The sequence below is a fragment of the Toxorhynchites rutilus genome, chromosome 3, assembly GCF_029784135.1.
Source record: "Toxorhynchites rutilus septentrionalis strain SRP chromosome 3, ASM2978413v1, whole genome shotgun sequence".
In the NCBI taxonomy this organism is placed as follows: Eukaryota; Metazoa; Arthropoda; class Insecta; order Diptera; family Culicidae; genus Toxorhynchites; species Toxorhynchites rutilus.
In genome coordinates, this window is record NC_073746.1 from 260,374,894 (window position 1) to 260,389,116 (window position 14,223).

Here is a 14,223-nt window from a genome sequence, read left to right on the forward strand (position 1 = left end):
TTGAGGCAGATTGAAGATGAAGGGCCATTATCTGTCTAATTATTTCACACCTCAAACACACATTGTATGGACTTGTGAAAATGCAATAAAGAATTGAATTAGGAAAAAGATCCGTTGGAAAGGTTTTATTTCACGGCTCATTCCAACACAGACCATCATCAGCAGTCTCTTCTGTAAAAACAATTATCATATTAATACAAAGTAACAATGACACAACTAACGGCCGCACAAAGGCAAAATCTGTCAAAACAAAACGTCTGGCACAATACGGAGTACACCGTTTTCCGATCGAGGTCGAGACACCAACACAAACACGTGTCCGTTCGCGGAAACATGCTTACCGAACGTTACCGAAGAGGAGCGAATGGTGGCCACAGGAAGGATATGAGCTTGGTTTTCCGACTTTCCAACCCTTCGAAGCGGTTCTATCCGTCAGTTTCTGTCCAACCAGTGAGGTGTTTGTTTGTGACTTCCTCTGGAAACAGTTCGTGGTTTCGGAATTGTAAGTTCCCGGTGCGGGTGTGGGTGCCGCAGCAACAGTAATATCAACAGTAGTGAAAGTGTGGAAAGGACCACGGAAAGTGAATGAAGTGGGCTGCTGTTGCTGCACCTTTAAGGGGGTTAGCACAGAAAAGGATAATTAGTGGTTGAGGACAAAGGTTCTTTCGAAAGTAACGGTACGGTCGTTGAAGGAAGGATTTAAGAAAAGTGATTTCGATTTAGTGGTGTATTACGAGAAGTTCCATTACCATTCGCGGGAAATGTTCACGGAACGGATCGAAAGTGAAAGGTGTCTAATGCTAGGAAGACCAAAAAACAAGACACGCGATGGAACGGAGTCAGAGTTAAGGAAATACATATAAAATAGAAATAAGCGTGTTTAGAGAGCATGTTTTCACATGATGTAAAATTGATGGTGGAATCGCAAGACTCGGTGGAATGCAAATCTGTCAAGAAAATGGATATAATATTCAAATTCTAACGATCTACTTGCTGACTGCTGGATGTAACGGCTTGATACATAACGAACGTTGAAATGGGATAATTCAATTGAAGCAACGTTCAAACAAAGCTGGCACATTCCGCAAACATATATCCTCGAAAGCTGGAATTGTGGCTTCCGTTTCGATTCTGTTCATTATTGATTGTAATTGTACACTGCAAACAATGCACACAAGCTTCTGTTACGCGAAATGCCAGAGTATGGTTCACAAGCGAAATCGTTGACTTTTATTTTCTGCTGTCGTGCAAACAGTGGTTCAAAGTGATCCTGAATTAATAAATAAGCATGTATAAGTACATATGATGAAAAGGGAGATGATAATGGGGAACTGGGTTTTGTTGTAAATAGTGCCGTCTCCTATCCGTATCCCTGTATATATTATAAGTTTCATTTCATTCGAATGCATTCTGAACAGTATTGAAGATACAAATAAATTTACGATGGTGTTGTTGCTCGATAAATTACATTTTCTTGTCAAAAAATTAAGATATCAGGAAATACCATCACATTCTTGCTGCTGACAGTCAATGTTGTAATATTTGGGAAAAGCAGAATTATTGTCATAACTTTGAGTAACAAAATTTTACCCCACATGAATGATGCATCCTTGCATTAGTTTACAGTGAAGTCAGTAAAATCCAGTTACGGGATCTCTTCAAATTGAATATCGATATCTCTTTTCAATCCCAAATATTTGAAAGACTTTTTAGAAGGCGAGCAGTGGAGCCGATCTGGCGTGGAGGTAACATCCATACTTCTCACGCTCAAGATCACGAGTTCAATTCTCACTCCCGACATTCTTCCAAAATGGAAGGTAAAAGTGACGAACCAGCCAGAAGCGTTGAAAGTCACTATAATACAGAAAAAAAAAGAAGGCGAGCAACCGACGTATGCTTCCTTCCTATGCTATGGTATCATGTTGATGATCAAAGGATCATTGAAATTAACATATTTAAGAACTTGATTGCAGAGTGTAATGTAAACACTTATCGAATTGGTCTTGAATCAGTTATAGTGAAAGACAATAAACGTCGCAAAAGTCTTCGATGTAAGTGAAGCGGAGTAGGATTCTATAATAATTTTAGAAAAAAAAACTTGAAAATGACGAAAAACAAAAAAAGATGGATAAAACTGTAAAAAAATTAAAAACACTGTAGATTTTTTGGCTTCAGCTGTTTCGCTGGCATGCTTAAAAAAAGCTGGCAATATTCAGAAAAAACTGGAAGGTTGGCAACTCTGCTTAGGAGTAATAATCTATTCTTATTCGGTATGTTTCGATTTTTCGGATAATAAATTGTCAATATCGATGTCGACTTGTTTCTTAGCAACTGGTATCCTTCCGACCTGTTGAAAACTATCGTATATGTTCCGAGTCCATGAGAAAGGAAATAAACGGGACGCCAATAATTATCGCGGTTTCATTTCGCTTTGTGCTTGGGAAAACTGTTGAGCCCGCTATTTATAAGATGCTTTCTATAAGCCGTGCATTAGTACTGACTAAGAGTCTCCGTAGCCATAACGATTGCGCGTCCACCTAAAGGGTTGTTCACGGTTGTTCAATAAGAGTGCTACAAAAGTATTTTTTAATAAAACGAAAACGGCCAATGAAATTCTTTTTTCCTGTGAAAGTTCATTTTTTTTTACTTAAGTATCTCTTCGGTTAACCGATTCCATCCACCTGTAATTTGACTACGGGAGATGGAATGAAGAGAGAGAATGAAAGTACATTTGATGCCATTATGTATGGAACTCGACTTCTTTTGCATGGCCAACACGGTCACGCTTGCAGAAGTCCAGACGCTCAACTAAATTTACGCCGGTTTTCAATCATAAATCGGCCGATACTGCTACAATTTCACGTTCGATATTCGTACGAAGTTCATCAATCGTCGCTGGCTTGTTGGCATAGACCATAGACTTGACGTTGCCCCACAGGAAATAGTCTACTGAAGAGAAATGTTAAGAGAGCGGGAAAAAATATTGCTGTCCGTATCGGTCTACTTTTGTAGCGTCCCTATTGAAATACCCTTTATTAAACGATCGACCGTGGGTTCAATCTCAGAACCCTTCATTGATTGATGTTCTAATAGACCTTTTTCAAGGCTAGATGCGAATGAACTTTAGTTGAAATCTTTTATAATTGTAAGAATCAATCAATCACCACTGATTCACGACGGGACGCTTCACTACCACAGAAAGATACCCATTTGGGTCCGCTGATTTCCGCTGATTATTTAAAAATTTCCCTTCGGGTTTGCTCAATTGAAGACCGTCGCTTCCTTCAACGAAATCTGGATATTTTCGCTGATAACGGGTGGCAACCAATATTTAGGATTTTTTTTTCGAGGCTTCTATGCTGAACAACAAACGATCTCTGAGAGAAATGAGAGTATGTATGTTTTATAATATATTCTTTGAAGCTGCTGAAAATATTTTATTTTCCTTTGCACCAGAATCAAAAATCCACATATACGGGGATTTCAATCAACGAAATACGGACTTTATCACTGATTTTGACAATGGAAGCGATCTGGCGTAGTGGTAACATCCATACTTCTCACGCTAAAGATTACGAGTTTAATTCTCACTCCCGACATTTTTCCAAAATGGAAGATAAAAGTGACGAACCAGCCAAAAGTGTTGAAATCACTATAATAATATAGAAAAAAAAATTGACAATGAATTTATCTTGCTTCCAGTTCTTGGTGACAATACGACTCTGCAATTTATTTTTGATAAAATAGCCGGTCTTGGATTGAATCAAATAAACAATGTTTATAATCGATAGAAAAGCTTCTTGGATTTCTTGTTGAAAAATATGATCGACGATTTCTGTGTGACTGAATCATTAGCTTCACTTTGGAAAAATTAAGCTTTCCACACAGCTATCGAATATTTTATATTCATAGATAACACCCAAAACATTTGATTATGACTTCGAGGAAGTCTCTGATTACACTAAAGTAAATTACCAATCAATTAGGTGTAAGCTTTACTATATCAATTGGCAGAATTTATTTAGAAGTGTGGAAAACATTGAAGTAGCAGTGATGACTTTTTACTCGATGATCAATGAAATTATAGAGGAGCAGATACCAACAAGACGAAAAAGAAGAAACATAAACCCAAAATATCCGATGTGGTTTAATCAAAACATAAAGAATCTGAAAAAAAAACAGAAGACACATGAAATTTAAAAGCAATACAAATTTAACGCTAATCTCGAAAATGATCTGAACGTTTGTGAACAGCTCAACTCAACTGTTAAAAACGCCTTTGAAGATTACAACTTTAGAACAGAGTCCGACATAACGTCTAATCCGAAAGTTCCTTCAATAACATACAACAAAATTAAAAAGCAGTGGTTTTCCATCACGCATGCACCTTGACGATACCGTGGGGAATGACCTAGTAAAAATTTGCAACTTTTTTGCAACATTTTTCAAGAAGTTTATATTGAATCGTCTGAGGAGGACCGAGATCGCGATTTCTTTGCATTCCTTCCAGAATTTCCATGTGATGTTGTCGTCACACAACTAACTTACATTGAAATTTTTGACGCATTAAATAAGCTTAACGTCTCGAAAGGGCCAGGTCCTGACGGAATTCCACTGGTTTTTATAAAAAAAATGGCATCTGAATTAACTCATCCGCTTTTATGGCTTTTCAATAAGTCATTGGAATCAGAAAGGTTCCCAAAAATATGGAGAAACTCCTTTCTTGTACCAATATTCAAATCCGGTAATAGATCCGATGTAAGACATTATCGTGGAGTAGCAATTATTTGTTGCATTCCAAAACTCTTTGAAGCCATAATAATCCAAAACCTTTTTTGAAAACGGGATTTGAGCTCGGGATAGCCCGATCGGAATACTCGTAAACTATCTTAGCATACGATAGTTGATGAGGTGTTACTGTGCTGCGGCAGATCTCAGAGTAAGACTTTAGTGGAAATTTTAAGATATCGGGTTAAATTCCTGATCAGTCAAGGATCTTCCCGGGTTGGAAATTTGCTTGACATGCCTTGGGACATTTTTTTCCTAGTTTTCGCCTATTTCTTGATGTTCTTTTGATAGTAAATTTATGTCTGCAACAAAACCAGTCCATTTTATTGCATACTGGTTTCTCTTGTCTATTTTGAAATCATAAAATTATCTAAATGATAAATCGTCCAGCCCAAACCTTCGTAGGGGTATGAAGTGGGACCATCATCATCAACTAATGACACAAATTACGAATGAGCAACATGGTTTTTTCAAAGGACGCTCAACAACAACAAATTTGCTGGAATTTGTCACATTCATTTTGCATGCAATGGATAATGATAATCAAGTTGAAGCTCTATATACTGACTTTAGTAAAGCTTTCGATCGTGTTGATATACCATTACTCCTCCTTATACTTAAAAAAATAGGGATAGAAGTCAAGCTATTGAAATGGCTAGAATCATATTTGACTGACCGCATGCAAACAATAAGATTTAATGGGAAAATTTCGAAACTAATATTTGTTGCATCCGGAGCTCCTCAAGGCTCTCATTTGGGACCTCTTTTGTTCATTTTATTTGTTAATGACGTTTGCATTTTTCTTAACAGTGTTGAGGCACTTATCTACGTAGGTGATATGAAGTTGTATATGGAAATAAAGAATGAAGAAGACTATCAAACATTCAAAAATGAAGTTGACATCTTTTATAATCGGTACAAGAGTTTATTACAGCTCAATAAAAGGAAATGCACTTTGATGTCTTTTACAAGAAGAAGAACACTATTGAACAATGGTATTCAGCTGGGAATTCAACCCATCAATAGATGCCAATAAGTAAGAGACTTAGACGCGGTCTTAGATTCGAAACTAACCTTCGTTGATCATTATAATACGATCATTATATCCATAGAGAAAATAATATGTTGAACTTCATCAAACACTATAACTACCATTTCCAGGATCCGTACACAATAAAAACATTGTACGTTACATACGTCAGATCGATTCTCGAATACTGTAGTATTGTATAGTCCCCCTACATAACTTCACACGAAGACAGAGTTGAATCTGTACAAAAACAATTATCATTAGTTGCACTTCGTAAACTAGACTGGTCTTCATATCATCTCCCTCCATATGAGGCACGTTGCATGCTAATCAAAGTGAAAAGCATAAAAGAACGTCGGAAATCTGCTATGATTCTATTTATTATAAATTTTTACGCTCCCATTGGGTACCTGAGAAACCCTAAAATTTTCTACATAGATTACCGAAGAACCAATTATGCCAAATATAGTCCTATTAATCGTATGATGAACCTCTGTACGAACACTGTGAAATGATTGATGTAACCATGTCAAGGGTAATGCTTAACACCGATGACTGACATGGCACTCAATGTGTTAAAGACTATCTGAATAGAATGAGATATAGGTAAATTTCACTGTAATTTTTGGGCAGAATATTTAGTCTACGCTGGTTTGACGAAATAAATAAATAAATAAAATTGTAATGTAACTTGTTAAAATCCTCTTTTGAATTGAACGGATAAATTATCCAACCAGCTTTCTTTAGTTTTAAGTAGAACTAAAAATGTATCGGTTTACAATAGATTGACGACAACTCTCTCCCCTCTTTCTGCTAGTATTTTTTGTTTTGTTTATACTTGCTCAATTTTGTTCAAAATGTCATCGAAACAAGAAGCATTTCGCGAGCCCGTTGTACAGTTCTACGAACTGCACAGAAATCTCGGCAAAACGTATACGTTTGCCATATCCTAAGATCCCCAACAACTGTTCACAAGCAAGGTAGTGGAAGACCAGTCAAAGTTCTGGACGCGAATTGACTTGTTCACTTTCTCGTGTTTCAACAGCAAGGATTCAATGAGTATATCACAACATGACCGATAATGGATTAAAGATAGACACTTTTTTATTTTTGGTATTTCCTAGAAGTTACTATAAATTGATTTAAAAGTGCCACTATATGAGAAATTCGAATAATTCCTACTGCTCAGTAAACGTTATATAAGTAAGCCTCCTAGTTGAGTAGAATATAATCTAGATGAGCGACTATTTGTGGGAAACTCCTAATGCTGTCAGAGTCAAGAAACGAGGACACGTATCGATATCTCTGATACAATTAGAGCCACTTGTCGTTTTCAACTGTGTTTCGATGAATCTCACAAAAAGAAAGACTGGCAAACGTGGGTCATCATATTTTGCCACGTCTGTCAAGGCTATGAGGTTGAAACGAGGTTAATCCACTGCTCAGTAAAATATCGAGTTACTCAAATTTCCAGCGACTGGCTCTGTTTCTCCGCCTCACCCATCATCATTGTAATTATCCCTATCATCAACAGTAGCAACGGAAGAAGCACCAGGCCTGTCATCAAACCAGTAGTTGGTGTACAGTTCATGAGGTGTTTGGGTGTTCAATGTTTGGGTGGAATACGAATTGTTGTACGTGAAAAAAGAAATAATAAAAAAACTGCAAATAAACATATAGGGAGTGCCTGGAAAAGTGGAACGAAGTAACCAGTAGCAACAGCAACGGAAATAACGGCAGCACGAGACGTAGAAAAAAAAACATAAAAGTGTAATCAGTCGGTCAGGGTGAGGGTCATAACGAGACGAAACACAACGAACGTCCTTGTTGTGTTTTCACTTGACTGGTTGGCTTTATGCCGAGTCCTGATGCTCCGATCCGACGGAATGTAAAGTTGGGGGAGCTTTCGAGTGTTTGTGTCAAGTGGAAATAGAATCAACGTCAGCGGTGTACGCGAATGCTTTCGGTTGCTCAAGTTTAGTGCAGTCCGCTGTTCTGGCAGCAGGGGTGTAACGATGGAACATGAACGACTTGGTAGTATGGCCTTAGTGAGCAATTTTGTGCGTAAAACATGCTGAAATTTCCTGCGGAAGAAACGTGTTATTTATTTCGAGAATCAACATGGAATGCTGGATGGCAAGAATAAATTGAATCTATCGACTGACTGGTAGGTACATACAATCACCAATATTTTTGCTTTCAAACATGTTTCCAGATCAAGATGCTAGATATTCGAACAATTAATAGTTATGCTCTAACGCGCAGATGAAGTTTACGGTATGATTCATCTGAAAATCCAATCACCGTAATCACTTCTTCTCAGACGATAAGGTGAAACCAGTTGGCAGGGCCCGGGTTCAAAACTGTCGAAATAATGCTTCAGTGACCGAATGAAAAAAACTCACTTCACTTTTTTAGAATTTTTTGTTTGTTTTAATGGTGAATATATTGTGAAGTAATCCAGTAGAGCCGATTTCCCGCGGAATTGAGGGACAAAGTCACTACGGATAAAACAATAAAAAATTGAACATAACGAAATAACACGAAAAATTACATTCTTTCTAAGGGCCCCCCCTTAGACGAAACACAAATTTCTGCATTAAAGGGCGAACACGAAATTATTGCGACACATTCAACGGGGCATAACTTTTTGACGTAGGACTACGTCTAACCGGAAGATATAGGGTGTGAAATGGAAATCTAGGCACTGAACAAGTAGGAAAAAATGCAAGATTTGGAACGCTTATAACTCGAGCATTTCTCAATAGATCGCAAAGGTTTTTGCATCAATTGATAGGAAATATATCTACGCATCTATCATAACGAATATCATTTCATTTTTCATGGGATAAATAATTGAATAATTGTGAAATATCAAGCATTGTTAAAATGCCCTATGTGCCCATTTTTGATTGGTCCATTTTGTGCTCCTCAAATCGTACCGACCAAAACGGGCAACCAGAGCAGCAGCGAAATAGAATGAAGCACGATTGGAAAGGAAAAAGAGAAAAATGAACGAAACATTGGTCGCAGTCTCACACATGCGTAATTCTCGAGCCAGCCAGTCAGCTTAAAAATCCCCGCTTCGCTGCCGTAACGATCATTCTTTGTGTGGACACCGACTGGACAACATCGTTGCTGGACGAGCTGGACGGCGAGGGATCGAGTGGTAGCGCTGGAGTAGAGTAATAGAGTAGAGTAGAGTTTTCAAAGGGCCTTTCTCAAGGCTAGAGACGAATGAACTGCAAAAGTTTAAAGTCTCTATAATACAATACCTTCCTTCCTTCCGTAACGATCATTCTCATTCAAACCGTACACCACATCGGTTCGCATCACAACACATCAACAAACCAAAAAAGGAGGAAAAGTGAAGGGAAAGGCAAAATCCCGCTCGAACCGTGTTGATCTGGAGTTCCCCGCAAGGGTAGCTAGGCCGAGCGCGTTAGTACCAGTGCACCAGTCCACCTAGCCGGCGTTATATAGTTTCGGCCGCCGAAGTGATTGAGTTAGCTGGCAAAGCTGCTCGCGACGATAAGAAAACCCGCATTCGGAACAGAACACATTCGGTTCGGTGGACATCAAGACAACAGGCAGTTGCAGCGAGTGGCGAGTGGCAAACGCAATCGCAAAACGGCATCAGGTAGCAGAAGAAAAAAGTTTGTTCTTTATACAAACTGCTTTGGTGGCAAATCCAGAACAAGGCGGCATCGAGGGCGTTCGAAATGGTTTTTTTCAAAACCACGAGTACTAAGTTTTCTAAATTGGAACCATTCCATAAAACAAGGCGCTTTTCAGGGCCATTAAACCTTCCAAAAAAGAGTTTAGGAAATACAGTTCAATGCTTTCTAAAACATTATCCAAAATAATAATAAAACACAAATTGATTTTTTCATAATTTGTTTGCCAGGATCTGATGAGTATGTGAATTTGAAAGTTGTTCTGAGCTTATTGATAGTTGGGGACTTTCCTGATTATTCAATTTTCACCAATTCTTAAATTGTTTCCAGATTGAAAGTACAGTAATTTACAATTAGTTCGACATTTAGCTAATTGGACGGACATGTAATGCGACTTATTTAGTTGGACATTTTTGTAAACATAGAGATCCAAATTATGACCCCACATTGAAAGTCGACACTGTACCACTGTCATCGCAAATGTTCAATTACAGGTTAAAATCACCTCCAATGCGACACTGAGTGGTGCTTCGGCACGTCGCATTAAATATAATTTACTGTACAACATGTCACAAAGCTGGATGGGAAGAAATTTTGCAACTGTGAAAGCTGTGGCGAGTGGCAACAAATCGCTAAACAGGAAGGTTTAGCCGAACAAGATGGGGATATCGAGTGATAACAAAACAATAAACTCTTTAGATTGAAGATAATTTTGTGATCCTGAAAAGGACCCTTTTTAGCCTGCATGTGAATCCAACGAGCGAACAAATCGTAATGAATGTATTTTTTTGCCATCGCTCCCTTTTAACGCTCATTCTTCGTCTCGTTGGACTCGCCCCTCTGGCTGAGTCTGCCGATTTGTCTCTATCCTGTGAGTGTGTACCGCTAGAGTATAAAACACGCGGACCCCAAAAAAATATCTTATTTTCTTTCAAACCGTAAACCCGTGTGGTTGTACTGCATCGACATCGTGGACGTAACAAAGGAGGACAAGTTAAGGGAAAGGCAAAGTCTCACTCGAACCTTGCAGATCTCCAGTTCCCTGTTGGTCGCATTCACTGATTGCTCCGCAAGGGTAACTATGCCGAACGGATTGGTGCCGGAGCACCAGTATACCTAACAGCGATTATAGAGTTTCGGCCGTCGGAGTGCTCGAGTTGGCTTGCAAAGCTGCTCACGACAATCAGAAAACCCGCATCAAGATTAGAGCAGCTTCGGTTCGGCGCTCATCAAGGCAACAATTAGTTTTAGTGAGTGGCAAAGTGTTTCTCCGGCACGTTGCATCAAATGTAATTTACTGAACAACATGTCACAAGCTGGATGGGAAGAAATTTTCCAACTGTGAAAGCTGTGGCGAGTGGCAAACGCAATAGCTAAACAGGAAGGTTTAACCGAACAAGATGGGAATATCGAGTGATAACAAAAACACAACACCAAAGGTTCTTTTCAGAACCATCAACATATTCATAAAGAGTAAACAGTAAACTAATCCATTTTTCAGGTAGATATGTAGGTATTCACGTAGGAGAAGAAAATAAAACAATATATTTCAAAATATATATTTAACAAAAGCTGTCCCCTTTGTATAGTCCTACGTCACTCCGGTTATGTCCCCGACATTACCCACCCGTTTTTTTTTACCATTGGGTAAAAATCAACCAAATTTTGCACACTTTCTCATTGATGTGTATTGTCTACATGCTGCCAAACTCGAAGTCGTGTTTTTCGATTCAACGAAAATGGAGGTGAACCAACGCGAGTCGAGAGAACAAATTCTTTCCAAACACCTGGAATTTCCTGACCTGTCGCACCGGCAGTTGGGAAAAATGTTGAACATTCACCATTCAATCGTCTACAGAGTGTTGAAGCGGTTCCAGGAGCAATTGACATTGGACCACGACAAAGGAGCTGGAAGAAAACAAAGACCGTAGAACAAAAAGACGGGGGGAAAGGTGAAGTGGATGATTAAAGCAAATCCCAACGTCTCAAGCCGTGATTTGGCTAGAAAGATCGGCATGTCACAGAGCTACGTCCAGAATGCAAAGAAGAGAGCTGGGCACCTACATACAAGGTCCAGAGCTTCCCAAACCGCGATGAGCGGCAACAATCGATGGCTAAAACTCGGACACGGAAGCTCTACGAGAAGATGCTGACAAAATATGGCTGCTTTACACTCAAGACTCCATCGATTAACTTTTCTTTTGATTTTTGAAGTAAATATATGTATAAAACTACCCTAAAATTTTGGTTTGATTCTAAACATTATAAGAAAATTGGCATGACATTTTCGGTGTCGCAATAATTTCGTGTTCGCCCTTTACTCGAGAATTAATCAAGCAAACGAAACCAAAGTCGGCATGTGAAGGTTTTAGAGAGCAATTAATGTTTCTATGGTGGTTAGACACTCCACCCCCCTCTCTAAGGGGGGCTAACATACAAACGAAACACAAATTTCTACATTACTCGAGAATTAATCAAGCAAATGGAACTAAATTAGGTATATGGAGGTTTAAGGGTGCAATAAATGTTTCTATGATGGTTAGACACTCCACCCCCTTCTCTAAGGGGGGCTGTCATACAAACGAAACACAAATTTCTGCATTATTCGAGAATTAATCAAGCAAACGAAACCAAAACCATATGAAGGTTTTAGGGTGCAATAAATGTTTTTACGGAGGTTGGATACTCCTCCCCCCCTCTTTTAGGGGACGCTGCCATACGAATGAAAGACGAATGTCTGCATTACTCGAGAATTAATCAAGCAAATGGAACCAAATGAGGCATATGGAGGTTTTAGGGTGCAATAAATGTTTCTATGGTGGTTAGACACTCCACCCCCTCTCTAAGGGGGGCTGCCATACAAACGAAACACAAATTTCTGCATTACTTGAGAATTAATCAATTAAACGAAACCAAATTTGGCATGTGAAGGTTTTAGGGTGCAATAAATATTTTTACGGTGGTTAGATACTCCACCCCCTCTTTGAGGGGGTGGCGCCATACAAATGAAACACAAATTTCTGCATAACTTGAGAATCAATCAAGCAAACGAAACCAAATTTGGCATGTGGAGGTTTTAGGATGCAATTAATGTTTCTATGGTGGTACGACACTCCTCCCCCCTCTTTTAGGGTGGGTTGTCATACAAATGAAAAACAAATTTCTGCAGAACTCGAAAATTAACCAAGCAAATGGAACCAAATTTGGCATGTGAAGATTTTAGGGGGCACGAAACATTTCTATGGTGAATGGACACTCCTCTCCCCCTAAGGGAAGGCTGTCTTTATTCTATCATATTTTCTGTAACAAACATTTATTCCATGTAACGGAGAAACATGTTATTTGCAAGTGGTTGAAAAATCTTGAACGAGAATTGTGTCTGAAAATAATCTGATATTATATTGATGAGTTTTGGTAGAACTACTAGGAATTTTTTAGTGAAAGGTAAATTCAACGAGATCGATTAGAAGATCAATCAATGAACAATTCTGCGATTGGATTCATGAACTTCCGCTTAGTAAGAAAACGTGAATGTTTGAATGCATTCATAACAAAAAACAAATTTTGGGCGAGACGAAGTTTGCCGGGTCAGCTAGTGCTAAATGAAAATCGTATGATGATAATGTTTTTTCTGCATATTGTTCCACCCTAGAAATTTGCTCTTCGAGTGAACGTATTTATTTATCTACAAAACGGGTGAGATCAAGAAACCAACTGATTGAAAGGATAAAAATTTTTGCGTCGTAAACGCAGTTATTTTTGATGATTTCAGTATTTATTCTCCCAAATAGGGAATCGCGCTAACTGCACCAAAGTTATATCGTTCTGGAATTCCAAGGGCACGGATAGCGAAGTTTGGTGGGAGGATTCCATTTGGTTGGCTAATCGATATGTTGCGATATATGGAAGTGTATAGGTTGCCAGTTGGCAGCGGTAAATCGGGTAGAAATCATTACACGGTGAGCGCTTGCTGTGCGATGAAGCAAGAAATCAATTAATTTAGTTTGGCGGTATGAGTGTTTCTATAAATAATTACCGCTCAAACGATGTTTACTTCAGCTGCCCTGTAACGGTTTATTTTGCGGCTTCGATATTGCGAAAAATCTAGATGTTCGTATTTGCCTCAAACAGATTGTGATCGATGGATCATTTGCGGTTTGTCGCTAGTGTTTAGAGGTTGATCAGTGTTGATTAATGAAATGTGCGAAAATTGCAGAGGGATAATCTTTTGACGTAGGACTACGTCTTTCATTTCTATACCGGGGTGTAAAATCAAAGTTTCGAAAACGAAAGCGTTACGCCGGAGACCGAGATTTTGATCGTTAATAGCTCCTAAACAACTGAACGAAATGGTATGATAAACACTTCATTCGATAGATAAAATGTCTACGCGTTCTATACGTTCTATCCAAAAACTTGTTTCAATAGTCTTAAAATTGCTTTCAAAACAGGCTATTGAAATCACCAATCGGTATATAAGCGAGCGCCGCTCGGAAATCCACTCAGTTCTAATTGAACAGCGATTGGAGCATGTTGTCGCTGTTGTGGTGAAGCTTTTAGTTTATCATGAAAGCGCGAATGAACGGTGTCACCAAGAGCCTGTTTGTGCACCTTAGGCCAGAAGGGAATCCATCAGGAGGAGAGTGATGCCACAAACTGTTCCCCGGGAAGATCTCGAAGCAGCCGCTACACACACACATACACACACACATACACGCGCGGAATTCT

At 38.9% G+C, this 14,223-nt stretch overlaps 1 protein-coding gene across 7 annotated transcripts in view; it reads left to right on the forward strand.

The window, feature by feature from the left end:
- The first annotated feature begins 326 nt into the window (after window positions 1-326).
- The window catches only part of LOC129773136 (uncharacterized), a 245,130-nt gene continuing 231,233 nt past the window's right edge, over window positions 327-14,223 (forward strand). For 2 of the 7 annotated variants that reach the window (XM_055776705.1, XM_055776709.1), the window contains exons 1-2: window positions 327-502; window positions 7,353-7,985. The gene's annotated coding sequence lies outside the window, so the exon portion shown is untranslated. Of the gene's footprint in view, window positions 503-533; window positions 678-772; window positions 791-7,352; window positions 7,986-14,223 lie in introns of those variants that run through there. The other 5 variants (XM_055776710.1, XM_055776711.1, XM_055776706.1 and 2 more) reach the window with 4 other exon arrangements.